This window comes from Loxodonta africana, chromosome 20, assembly GCF_030014295.1.
Source record: "Loxodonta africana isolate mLoxAfr1 chromosome 20, mLoxAfr1.hap2, whole genome shotgun sequence".
NCBI classification, from domain to species: domain Eukaryota; kingdom Metazoa; phylum Chordata; class Mammalia; order Proboscidea; family Elephantidae; genus Loxodonta; species Loxodonta africana.
In genome coordinates this window covers 3,489,559-3,502,577 of record NC_087361.1, presented here as the reverse complement: position 1 = coordinate 3,502,577, position 13,019 = coordinate 3,489,559, and the positions used below count along the sequence as shown (strand labels likewise).

The 13,019-nt window shown below is 50.2% G+C and overlaps 1 protein-coding gene across 8 annotated transcripts in view; it reads left to right on the top strand.

Annotated features, from left to right (window-relative positions):
- DZIP3 (DAZ interacting zinc finger protein 3) overlaps nucleotides 1-13,019 on the top strand; it is a 290,858-nt gene that overhangs the window by 143,840 nt on the left and 133,999 nt on the right. The gene's annotated exons all lie outside the window — the stretch shown is intronic.

Below are 13,019 nucleotides of genomic sequence, written 5' to 3'. Positions count from 1 at the left end.
TAGTCCCACCAGAGAGTCTTCACTGAATGCTAGTAGCTTCAGAGAATGCAGTGGGTGAAGGAGAGGGGAGAGATCACGGTGATAGTCCCACCAGAGAGTCTTCACTGAATGCTAGTAGCTTCAGAGAATGCAGTGGGTGAAGGAGAGGGGAGAGATCACGGTGATAGTCCCACCAGAGAGTCTTCACTGAATGCTAGTAGCTTCAGAGAATGCAGTGGGTGAAGGAGAGGGGAGAGATCACGGAGATAGTCCCACCAGAGAGTCTTCACTGAATGCTAGTAGCTTTAGAGAATGCACTGGGTGAAGGAGAGGGGAGAGATCACGGTGATAGTCCCACCAGAGTGTCTTCACTGAATGCTAGTAGCTTCAGAGAATGCACTGGGTGAAGGAGAGGGAGAGAGATCACGGTGATAGTCCCACCAGAGAGTCTTCACTGAGGGTTAGTAGCTTTAGAGAATGCACTGGGTGAAGGAGAGGGAGAGAGATCACAGTGATAGTCCCACCAGAGAGTCTTCACTGAATGCTAGTAGCTTCAGAGAATGCAGTGGGTGAAGGAGAGGGGAGAGATCACGGTGATAGTCCCACCAGAGAGTCTTCACTGAATGCTAGTAGCTTCAGAGAATGCACTGGGTGAAGGAGAGGGGAGAGATCACGGTGATAGTCCCACCAGAGAGTCTTCACTGAATGCTAGTAGCTTTAGAGAATGCACTGGGTGAAGGAGAGGGGAGAGATCACGGTGATAGTCCCACCAAGGAGTGTTCACTGAATGCTAGTAGCTTTAGAGAATGCACTGGGTGAAGGAGAGGGGAGAGATCACGGTGATAGTCCCACCAAGGAGTCTTCACTGAATGCTAGTAGCTTTAGAGAATGCACTGGGTGAAGGAGAGGGAGAGAGATCACGGTGATAGTCCCACCAGAGAGTCTTCACTGAATGCTAGTAGCTTCAGAGAATGCACTGGGTGAAGGAGAGGGAGAGAGATCACGGTGATAGTCCCACCAGAGAGTCTTCACTGAATGCTAGTAGCTTCAGAGAATGCACTGGGTGAAGGAGAGGGGAGAGATCACGGTGATAGTCCCACCAGAGAATCTTCACTGAATGCTAGTAGCTTTAGAGAATGCACTGGGTGAAGGAGAGGGGAGAGATCACGGTGATAGTCCCACCAAGGAGTGTTCACTGAATGCTAGTAGCTTTAGAGAATGCACTGGGTGAAGGAGAGGGGAGAGATCACGGTGATAGTCCCACCAAGGAGTCTTCACTGAATGCTAGTAGCTTTAGAGAATGCACTGGGTGAAGGAGAGGGAGAGAGATCACGGTGATAGTCCCACCAGAGAGTCTTCACTGAATGCTAGTAGCTTTAGAGAATGCACTGGGTGAAGGAGAGGGGAGAGAGATCACGGTGATAGTCCCACCAGAGAGTCTTCACTGAATGCTAGTAGCTTTAGAGAATGCACTGGGTGAAGGAGAGGGGAGAGATCACGGTGATAGTCCCACCAGAGTGTCTTCACTGAATGCTAGTAGCTTTAGAGAATGCACTGGGTGAAGGAGAGGGGAGAGATCACGGTGATAGTCCCACCAAGGAGTCTTCACTGAATGCTAGTAGCTTTAGAGAATGCACTGGGTGAAGGAGAGGGAGAGAGATCACGGTGATAGTCCCACCAGAGAGTCTTCACTGAATGCTAGTAGCTTCAGAGAATGCACTGGGTGAAGGAGAGGGAGAGAGATCACGGTGATAGTCCCACCAGAGAGTCTTCACTGAATGCTAGTAGCTTCAGAGAATGCACTGGGTCAAGGAGAGGGAGAGAGATCACGGTGATAGTCCCACCAGAGAGTCTTCACTGAATGCTAGTAGCTTCAGAGAATGCACTGGGTGAAGGAGAGGGGAGAGATCACGGTGATAGTCCCACCAGAGAGTCTTCACTGAATGCTAGTAGCTTCAGAGAATGCACTGGGTGAAGGAGAGGGAGAGAGATCACGGTGATAGTCCCACCAGAGAGTCTTCACTGAGGGTTAGTAACTTTAGAGAATGCACTGGGTGAAGGAGAGGGAGAGAGATCACGGTGATAGTCCCACCAGAGAGTCTTCACTGAATGCTAGTAGCTTCAGAGAATGCACTGGGTGAAGGAGAGGGGAGAGATCACGGTGATAGTCCCACCAGAGAGTCTTCACTGAATGCTAGTAGCTTCAGAGAATGCACTGGGTGAAGGAGAGGGGAGAGATCACGGTGATAGTCCCACCAAGGAGTCTTCACTGAATGCTAGTAGCTTTAGAGAATGCACTGGGTGAAGGAGAGGGAGAGAGATCACGGTGATAGTCCCACCAGAGAGTCTTCACTGAATGCTAGTAGCTTTAGAGAATGCACTGGGTGAAGGAGAGGGGAGAGAGATCACGGTGATAGTCCCACCAGAGAGTCTTCACTGAATGCTAGTAGCTTTAGAGAATGCACTGGGTGAAGGAGAGGGAGAGAGATCACGGTGATAGTCCCACCAGAGAGTCTTCACTGAATGCTAGTAGCTTTAGAGAATGCACTGGGTGAAGGAGAGGGGAGAGATCACGGTGATAGTCCCACCAAGGAGTCTTCACTGAATGCTAGTAGCTTTAGAGAATGCACTGGGTGAAGGAGAGGGAGAGAGATCACGGTGATAGTCCCACCAAGGAGTCTTCACTGAATGCTAGTAGCTTTAGAGAATGCACTGGGTGAAGGAGAGGGGAGAGAGATCACGGTGATAGTCCCACCAGAGAGTCTTCACTGAATGCTAGTAGCTTCAGAGAATGCACTGGGTGAAGGAGAGGGAGAGAGATCACGGTGATAGTCCCACCAGAGAGTCTTCACTGAATGCTAGTAGCTTCAGAGAATGCACTGGGTGAAGGAGAGGGAGAGAGATCACGGTGATAGTCCCACCAGAGAGTCTTCACTGAATGCTAGTAGCTTCAGAGAATGCACTGGGTGAAGGAGAGGGAGAGAGATCACGGTGATAGTCCCACCAGAGAGTCTTCACTGAATGCTAGTAGCTTCAGAGAATGCACTGGTTGAAGGAGAGGGGAGAGATCACGGTGATAGTCCCACCAGAGAGTCTTCACTGAATGCTAGTAGCTTCAGAGAATGCACTGGGTGAAGGAGAGGGGAGAGATCACGGTGATAGTCCCACCAGAGAGTCTTCACTGAATGCTAGTAGCTTCAGAGAATGCAGTGGGTGAAGGAGAGGGAAGAGATCACGGTGATAGTCCCACCAAGGAGTCTTCACTGAATGCTAGTAGCTTTAGAGAATGCACTGGGTGAAGGAGAGGGAGAGAGATCACGGTGATAGTCCCACCAGAGAGTCTTCACTGAATGCTAGTAGCTTTAGAGAATGCACTGGGTGAAGGAGAGGGGAGAGATCACGGTGATAGTCCCACCAAGGAGTCTTCACTGAATGCTAGTAGCTTTAGAGAATGCACTGGGTGAAGGAGAGGGAGAGAGATCACGGTGATAGTCCCACCAGAGAGTCTTCACTGAATGCTAGTAGCTTTAGAGAATGCACTGGGTGAAGGAGAGGGGAGAGAGATCACGGTGATAGTCCCACCAGAGGGTCTTCACTGAATGCTAGTAGCTTTAGAGAATGCACTGGGTGAAGGAGAGGGAGAGAGATCACAGTGATAGTCCCACCAGAGAGTCTTCACTGAATGCTAGTAGCTTTAGAGAATGTACTGGGTGAAGGAGAGGGAGAGAGATCACGGTGATAGTCCCACCAGAGTGTCTTCACTGAATGCTAGTAGCTTCAGAGAATGCACTGGGTGAAGGAGAGGGGAGAGATCACGGTGATAGTCCCACCAGAGAGTCTTCACTGAATGCTAGTAGGTTTAGAGAATGCACTGGGTGAAGGAGAGGGGAGAGATCACGGTGATAGTCCCACCAGAGTGTCTTCACTGAATGCTAGTAGCTTCAGAGAATGCACTGGGTGAAGGAGAGGGGAGAGATCACGGTGATAGTCCCACCAGAGAGTCTTCACTGAATGCTAGTAGGTTTAGAGAATGCACTGGGTGAAGGAGAGGGGAGAGATCACGGTGATAGTCCCACCAGAGTGTCTTCACTGAATGCTAGTAGCTTCAGAGAATGCACTGGGTGAAGGAGAGGGGAGAGATCACGGTGATAGTCCCACCAGAGAGTCTTCACTGAATGCTAGTAGCTTCAGAGAATGCAGTGGGTGAAGGAGAGGGGAGAGATCACGGTGATAGTCCCACCAGAGAGTCTTCACTGAATGCTAGTAGCTTCAGAGAATGCAGTGGGTGAAGGAGAGGGAGAGAGATCACGGTGATAGTCCCACCAAGGAGTCTTCACTGAATGCTGGTAGCTTTAGAGAATGCACTGGGTGAAGGAGAGGGGAGAGATCACGGTGATAGTCCCACCAAGGAGTCTTCACTGAATGCTAGTAGCTTTAGAGAATGCACTGGGTGAAGGAGAGGGAGAGAGATCACGGTGATAGTCCCACCAAGGAGTCTTCACTGAATGCTAGTAGCTTTAGAGAATGCACTGGGTGAAGGAGAGGGGAGAGAGATCACGGTGATAGTCCCACCAGAGAGTCTTCACTGAATGCTAGTAGCTTCAGAGAATGCACTTGGTGAAGGAGAGGGAGAGAGATCACGGTGATAGTCCTACCAGAGAGTCTTCACTGAATGCTAGTAGCTTCAGAGAATGCACTGGGTGAAGGAGAGGGAGAGAGATCACAGTGATAGTCCCACCAGAGAGTCCTCACTGAATGCTAGTAGCTTTAGAGAATGTACTGGGTGAAGAAAAGGGTAGAGATCACGGTGATAGTCCCACCAGAGAGTCTTCACTGAATGCTAGTAGCTTTAGAGAATGCACTGGGTGAAGGAGAGGGAGAGAGATCACGGTGATAGTCCCACCAGAGAGTCTTCACTGAATGCTAGTAGTTTTAGAGAATGCACTGGGTGAAGGAGAGGGGAGAGATCACGGTGATAGTCCCACCAGAGTGTCTTCACTGAATGCTAGTAGCTTCAGAGAATGCACTGGGTGAAGGAGAGGGAGAGAGATCACGGTGATAGTCCCACCAGAGAGTCTTCACTGAATGCTAGTAGCTTTAGAGAATGCACTGGGTGAAGGAGAGGGGAGAGATTACGGTGATAGTCCCACCAGAGAGTCTTCACTGAATGCTAGTAGCTTCAGAGAATGCAGTGGGTGAAGGAGAGGGGAGAGATCACGGTGATAGTCCCACCAGAGTGTCTTCACTGAATGCTAGTAGGTTTAGAGAATGCACTGGGTGAAGGAGAGGGGAGAGATCACGGTGATAGTCCCACCAGAGTGTCTTCACTGAATGCTAGTAGCTTCAGAGAATGCACTGGGTGAAGGAGAGGGGAGAGATCACGGTGATAGTCCCACCAGAGAGTCTTCACTGAATGCTAGTAGGTTTAGAGAATGCACTGGGTGAAGGAGAGGGGAGAGATCACGGTGATAGTCCCACCAGAGTGTCTTCACTGAATGCTAGTAGCTTCAGAGAATGCACTGGGTGAAGGAGAGGGGAGAGATCACGGTGATAGTCCCACCAGAGAGTCTTCACTGAATGCTAGTAGGTTTAGAGAATGCACTGGGTGAAGGAGAGGGGAGAGATCACGGTGATAGTCCCACCAGAGTGTCTTCACTGAATGCTAGTAGCTTCAGAGAATGCACTGGGTGAAGGAGAGGGGAGAGATCACGGTGATAGTCCCACCAGAGAGTCTTCACTGAATGCTAGTAGCTTCAGAGAATGCAGTGGGTGAAGGAGAGGGGAGAGATCACGGTGATAGTCCCACCAGAGAGTCTTCACTGAATGCTAGTAGCTTCAGAGAATGCAGTGGGTGAAGGAGAGGGGAGAGATCACGGTGATAGTCCCACCAGAGAGTCTTCACTGAATGCTAGTAGCTTTAGAGAATGCACTGGGTGAAGGAGAGGGGAGAGATCACGGTGATAGTCCCACCAGAGTGTCTTCACTGAATGCTAGTAGCTTCAGAGAATGCACTGGGTGAAGGAGAGGGAGAGAGATCACGGTGATAGTCCCACCAGAGAGTCTTCACTGAGGGTTAGTAGCTTTAGAGAATGCACTGGGTGAAGGAGAGGGAGAGAGATCACGGTGATAGTCCCACCAGAGAGTCTTCACTGAATGCTAGTAGCTTCAGAGAATGCACTGGGTGAAGGAGAGGGGAGAGATCACGGTGATAGTCCCACCAGAGAGTCTTCACTGAATGCTAGTAGCTTCAGAGAATGCACTGGGTGAAGGAGAGGGGAGAGATCACGGTGATAGTCCCACCAGAGAGTCTTCACTGAATGCTAGTAGCTTTAGAGAATGCACTGGGTGAAGGAGAGGGGAGAGATCACGGTGATAGTCCCACCAAGGAGTGTTCACTGAATGCTAGTAGCTTTAGAGAATGCACTGGGTGAAGGAGAGGGGAGAGATCACGGTGATAGTCCCACCAGAGAGTCTTCACTGAATGCTAGTAGCTTTAGAGAATGCACTGGGTGAAGGAGAGGGAGAGAGATCACGGTGATAGTCCCACCAGAGAGTCTTCACTGAATGCTAGTAGCTTTAGAGAATGCACTGGGTGAAGGAGAGGGAGAGAGATCACGGTGATAGTCCCACCAGAGAGTCTTCACTGAATGCTAGTAGCTTTAGAGAATGCACTGGGTGAAGGAGAGGGAGAGAGATCACGGTGATAGTCCCACCAGAGAGTCTTCACTGAATGCTAGTAGCTTTAGAGAATGCACTGGGTGAAGGAGAGGGGAGAGATCACGGTGATAGTCCCACCAAGGAGTCTTCACTGAATGCTAGTAGCTTTAGAGAATGCACTGGGTGAAGGAGAGGGAGAGAGATCACGGTGATAGTCCCACCAAGGAGTCTTCACTGAATGCTAGTAGCTTTAGAGAATGCACTGGGTCAAGGAGAGGGGAGAGAGATCACGGTGATAGTCCCACCAGAGAGTCTTCACTGAATGCTAGTAGCTTCAGAGAATGCACTGGGTGAAGGAGAGGGAGAGAGATCACGGTGATAGTCCCAGCAGAGAGTCTTCACTGAATGCTAGTAGCTTCAGAGAATGCACTGGGTGAAGGAGAGGGAGAGAGATCACGGTGATAGTCCCACCAGAGAGTCTTCACTGAATGCTAGTAGCTTCAGAGAATGCACTGGGTGAAGGAGAGGGAGAGAGATCACGGTGATAGTCCCACCAGAGAGTCTTCACTGAATGCTAGTAGCTTCAGAGAATGCACTGGGTGAAGGAGAGGGGAGAGATCACGGTGATAGTCCCACCAGAGAGTCTTCACTGAATGCTAGTAGCTTCAGAGAATGCACTGGGTGAAGGAGAGGGGAGAGATCACGGTGATAGTCCCACCAGAGAGTCTTCACTGAATGCTAGTAGCTTCAGAGAATGCAGTGGGTGAAGGAGAGGGGAGAGATCACGGTGATAGTCCCACCAAGGAGTCTTCACTGAATGCTAGTAGCTTTAGAGAATGCACTGGGTGAAGGAGAGGGAGAGAGATCACGGTGATAGTCCCACCAGAGAGTCTTCACTGAATGCTAGTAGCTTTAGAGAATGCACTGGGTGAAGGAGAGGTGAGAGATCACGGTGATAGTCCCACCAAGGAGTGTTCACTGAATGCTAGTAGCTTTAGAGAATGCACTGGGTGAAGGAGAGGGAGAGAGATCACGGTGATAGTCCCACCAGAGAGTCTTCACTGAATGCTAGTAGCTTTAGAGAATGCACTGGGTGAAGGAGAGGGGAGAGAGATCACGGTGATAGTCCCACCAGAGAGTCTTCACTGAATGCTAGTAGCTTTAGAGAATGCACTGGGTGAAGGAGAGGGAGAGAGATCACGGTGATAGTCCCACCAGAGAGTCTTCACTGAATGCTAGTAGCTTCAGAGAATGCAGTGGGTGAAGGAGAGGGGAGAGATCACGGTGATAGTCCCACCAGAGTGTCTTCACTGAATGCTAGTAGGTTTAGAGAATGCACTGGGTGAAGGAGAGGGGAGAGATCACGGTGATAGTCCCACCAGAGTGTCTTCACTGAATGCTAGTAGCTTCAGAGAATGCACTGGGTGAAGGAGAGGGGAGAGATCACGGTGACAGTCCCACCAGAGAGTCTTCACTGAATGCTAGTAGGTTTAGAGAATGCACTGGGTGAAGGAGAGGGGAGAGATCACGGTGATAGTCCCACCAGAGTGTCTTCACTGAATGCTAGTAGCTTCAGAGAATGCACTGGGTGAAGGAGAGGGGAGAGATCACGGTGATAGTCCCACCAGAGAGTCTTCACTGAGGGTTAGTAGCTTTAGAGAATGCACTGGGTGAAGGAGAGGGAGAGAGATCACGGTGATAGTCCCACCAGAGAGTCTTCACTGAATGCTAGTAGCTTTAGAGAATGCACTGGGTGAAGGAGAGGGGAGAGATCACGGTGATAGTCCCACCAGAGTGTCTTCACTGAATGCTAGTAGCTTCAGAGAATGCACTGGGTGAAGGAGAGGGGAGAGATCACGGTGATAGTCCCACCAGAGAGTCTTCACTGAATGCTAGTAGCTTCAGAGAATGCACTGGGTGAAGGAGAGGGAGAGAGATCACAGTGATAGTCCCACCAGAGAGTCCTCACTCAATGCTAGTAGCTTTAGAGAATGTACTGGGTGAAGAAGAGGGTAGAGATCACGGTGATAGTCCCACCAGAGAGTCTTCACTGAATGCTAGTAGCTTTAGAGAATGCACTGGGTGAAGGAGAGGGAGAGAGATCACGGTGATAGTCCCACCAGAGAGTCTTCACTGAATGCTAGTAGTTTTAGAGAATGCACTGGGTGAAGGAGAGGGGAGAGATCACGGTGATAGTCCCACCAGAGTGTCTTCACTGAATGCTAGTAGCTTCAGAGAATGCACTGAGTGAAGGAGAGGGAGAGAGATCACGGTGATAGTCCCACCAGAGAGTCTTCACTGAATGCTAGTAGCTTTAGAGAATGCACTGGGTGAAGGAGAGGGGAGAGATTACGGTGATAGTCCCACCAGAGAGTCTTCACTGAATGCTAGTAGCTTCAGAGAATGCAGTGGGTGAAGGAGAGGGGAGAGATCACGGTGATAGTCCCACCAGAGTGTCTTCACTGAATGCTAGTAGGTTTAGAGAATGCACTGGGTGAAGGAGAGGGGAGAGATCACGGTGATAGTCCCACCAGAGTGTCTTCACTGAATGCTAGTAGCTTCAGAGAATGCACTGGGTGAAGGAGAGGGGAGAAATCACGGTGATAGTCCCACCAGAGAGTCTTCACTGAATGCTAGTAGGTTTAGAGAATGCACTGGGTGAAGGAGAGGGGAGAGATCACGGTGATAGTCCCACCAGAGTGTCTTCACTGAATGCTAGTAGCTTCAGAGAATGCACTGGGTGAAGGAGAGGGAGAGAGATCACGGTGATAGTCCCAGCAGAGAGTCTTCACTGAATGCTAGTAGCTTCAGAGAATGCACTGGGTGAAGGAGAGGGAGAGAGATCACGGTGATAGTCCCACCAGAGAGTCTTCACTGAATGCTAGTAGCTTCAGAGAATGCACTGGGTGAAGGAGAGGGAGAGAGATCACGGTGATAGTCCCACCAGAGAGTCTTCACTGAATGCTAGTAGCTTCAGAGAATGCACTGGGTGAAGGAGAGGGGAGAGATCACGGTGATAGTCCCACCAGAGAGTCTTCACTGAATGCTAGTAGCTTCAGAGAATGCACTGGGTGAAGGAGAGGGGAGAGATCACGGTGATAGTCCCACCAGAGAGTCTTCACTGAATGCTAGTAGCTTCAGAGAATGCAGTGGGTGAAGGAGAGGGGAGAGATCACGGTGATAGTCCCACCAAGGAGTCTTCACTGAATGCTAGTAGCTTTAGAGAATGCACTGGGTGAAGGAGAGGGAGAGAGATCACGGTGATAGTCCCACCAGAGAGTCTTCACTGAATGCTAGTAGCTTTAGAGAATGCACTGGGTGAAGGAGAGGGGAGAGATCACGGTGATAGTCCCACCAAGGAGTGTTCACTGAATGCTAGTAGCTTTAGAGAATGCACTGGGTGAAGGAGAGGGAGAGAGATCACGGTGATAGTCCCACCAGAGAGTCTTCACTGAATGCTAGTAGCTTTAGAGAATGCACTGGGTGAAGGAGAGGGGAGAGAGATCACGGTGATAGTCCCACCAGAGAGTCTTCACTGAATGCTAGTAGCTTTAGAGAATGCACTGGGTGAAGGAGAGGGAGAGAGATCACGGTGATAGTCCCACCAGAGAGTCTTCACTGAATGCTAGTAGCTTCAGAGAATGCAGTGGGTGAAGGAGAGGGGAGAGATCACGGTGATAGTCCCACCAGAGTGTCTTCACTGAATGCTAGTAGGTTTAGAGAATGCACTGGGTGAAGGAGAGGGGAGAGATCACGGTGATAGTCCCACCAGAGTGTCTTCACTGAATGCTAGTAGCTTCAGAGAATGCACTGGGTGAAGGAGAGGGGAGAGATCACGGTGACAGTCCCACCAGAGAGTCTTCACTGAATGCTAGTAGGTTTAGAGAATGCACTGGGTGAAGGAGAGGGGAGAGATCACGGTGATAGTCCCACCAGAGTGTCTTCACTGAATGCTAGTAGCTTCAGAGAATGCACTGGGTGAAGGAGAGGGGAGAGATCACGGTGATAGTCCCACCAGAGAGTCTTCACTGAGGGTTAGTAGCTTTAGAGAATGCACTGGGTGAAGGAGAGGGAGAGAGATCACGGTGATAGTCCCACCAGAGAGTCTTCACTGAATGCTAGTAGCTTTAGAGAATGCACTGGGTGAAGGAGAGGGGAGAGATCACGGTGATAGTCCCACCAGAGTGTCTTCACTGAATGCTAGTAGCTTCAGAGAATGCACTGGGTGAAGGAGAGGGGAGAGATCACGGTGATAGTCCCACCAGAGAGTCTTCACTGAATGCTAGTAGCTTCAGAGAATGCACTGGGTGAAGGAGAGGGAGAGAGATCACAGTGATAGTCCCACCAGAGAGTCCTCACTCAATGCTAGTAGCTTTAGAGAATGTACTGGGTGAAGAAGAGGGTAGAGATCACGGTGATAGTCCCACCAGAGAGTCTTCACTGAATGCTAGTAGGTTTAGAGAATGCACTGGGTGAAGGAGAGGGGAGAAATCACGGTGATAGTCCCACCAGAGAGTCTTCACTGAATGCTAGTAGGTTTAGAGAATGCACTGGGTGAAGGAGAGGGGAGAGATCACGGTGATAGTCCCACCAGAGTGTCTTCACTGAATGCTAGTAGCTTCAGAGAATGCACTGGGTGAAGGAGAGGGGAGAGATCACGGTGATAGTCCCACCAGAGAGTCTTCACTGAATGCTAGTAGGTTTAGAGAATGCACTGGGTGAAGGAGAGGGGAGAGATCACGGTGATAGTCCCACCAGAGAGTCTTCACTGAGGGTTAGTAGCTTTAGAGAATGCACTGGGTGAAGGAGAGGGAGAGAGATCACGGTGATAGTCCCACCAGAGAGTCTTCACTGAATGCTAGTAGCTTCAGAGAATGCACTGGGTGAAGGAGAGGGGAGAGATCACGGTGATAGTCCCACCAGAGAGTCTTCACTGAATGCTAGTAGCTTTAGAGAATGCACTGGGTGAAGGAGAGGGGAGAGATCACGGTGATAGTCCCACCAAGGAGTGTTCACTGAATGCTAGTAGCTTTAGAGAATGCACTGGGTGAAGGAGAGGGGAGAGATCACGGTGATAGTCCCACCAGAGAGTCTTCACTGAATGCTAGTAGCTTTAGAGAATGCACTGGGTGAAGGAGAGGGAGAGAGATCACGGTGATAGTCCCACCAGAGAGTCTTCACTGAATGCTAGTAGCTTTAGAGAATGCACTGGGTGAAGGAGAGGGAGAGAGATCACGGTGATAGTCCCACCAGAGAGTCTTCACTGAATGCTAGTAGCTTTAGAGAATGCACTGGGTGAAGGGGAGGGAGAGAGATCACGGTGATAGTCCCACCAGAGAGTCTTCACTGAATGCTAGTAGCTTTAGAGAATGCACTGGGTGAAGGAGAGGGGAGAGATCACGGTGATAGTCCCACCAAGGAGTCTTCACTGAATGCTAGTAGCTTTAGAGAATGCACTGGGTGAAGGAGAGGGAGAGAGATCACGGTGATAGTCCCACCAAGGAGTCTTCACTGAATGCTAGTAGCTTTAGAGAATGCACTGGGTCAAGGAGAGGGGAGAGAGATCACGGTGATAGTCCCACCAGAGAGTCTTCACTGAATGCTAGTAGCTTCAGAGAATGCACTGGGTGAAGGAGAGGGAGAGAGATCACGGTGATAGTCCCAGCAGAGAGTCTTCACTGAATGCTAGTAGCTTCAGAGAATGCACTGGGTGAAGGAGAGGGAGAGAGATCACGGTGATAGTCCCACCAGAGAGTCTTCACTGAATGCTAGTAGCTTCAGAGAATGCACTGGGTGAAGGAGAGGGAGAGAGATCACGGTGATAGTCCCACCAGAGAGTCTTCACTGAATGCTAGTAGCTTCAGAGAATGCACTGGGTGAAGGAGAGGCGAGAGATCACGGTGATAGTCCCACCAGAGAGTCTTCACTGAATGCTAGTAGCTTCAGAGAATGCACTGGGTGAAGGAGAGGGGAGAGATCACGGTGATAGTCCCACCAGAGAGTCTTCACTGAATGCTAGTAGCTTCAGAGAATGCAGTGGGTGAAGGAGAGGGGAGAGATCACGGTGATAGTCCCACCAAGGAGTCTTCACTGAATGCTAGTAGCTTTAGAGAATGCACTGGGTGAAGGAGAGGGAGAGAGATCACGGTGATAGTCCCACCAGAGAGTCTTCACTGAATGCTAGTAGCTTTAGAGAATGCACTGGGTGAAGGAGAGGGGAGAGATCACGGTGATAGTCCCACCAAGGAGTGTTCACTGAATGCTAGTAGCTTTAGAGAATGCACTGGGTGAAGGAGAGGGAGAGAGATCACGGTGATAGTCCCACCAGAGAGTCTTCACTGAATGCTAGTAGCTTTAGAGAATGCACTGGGTGAAGGAGAGGG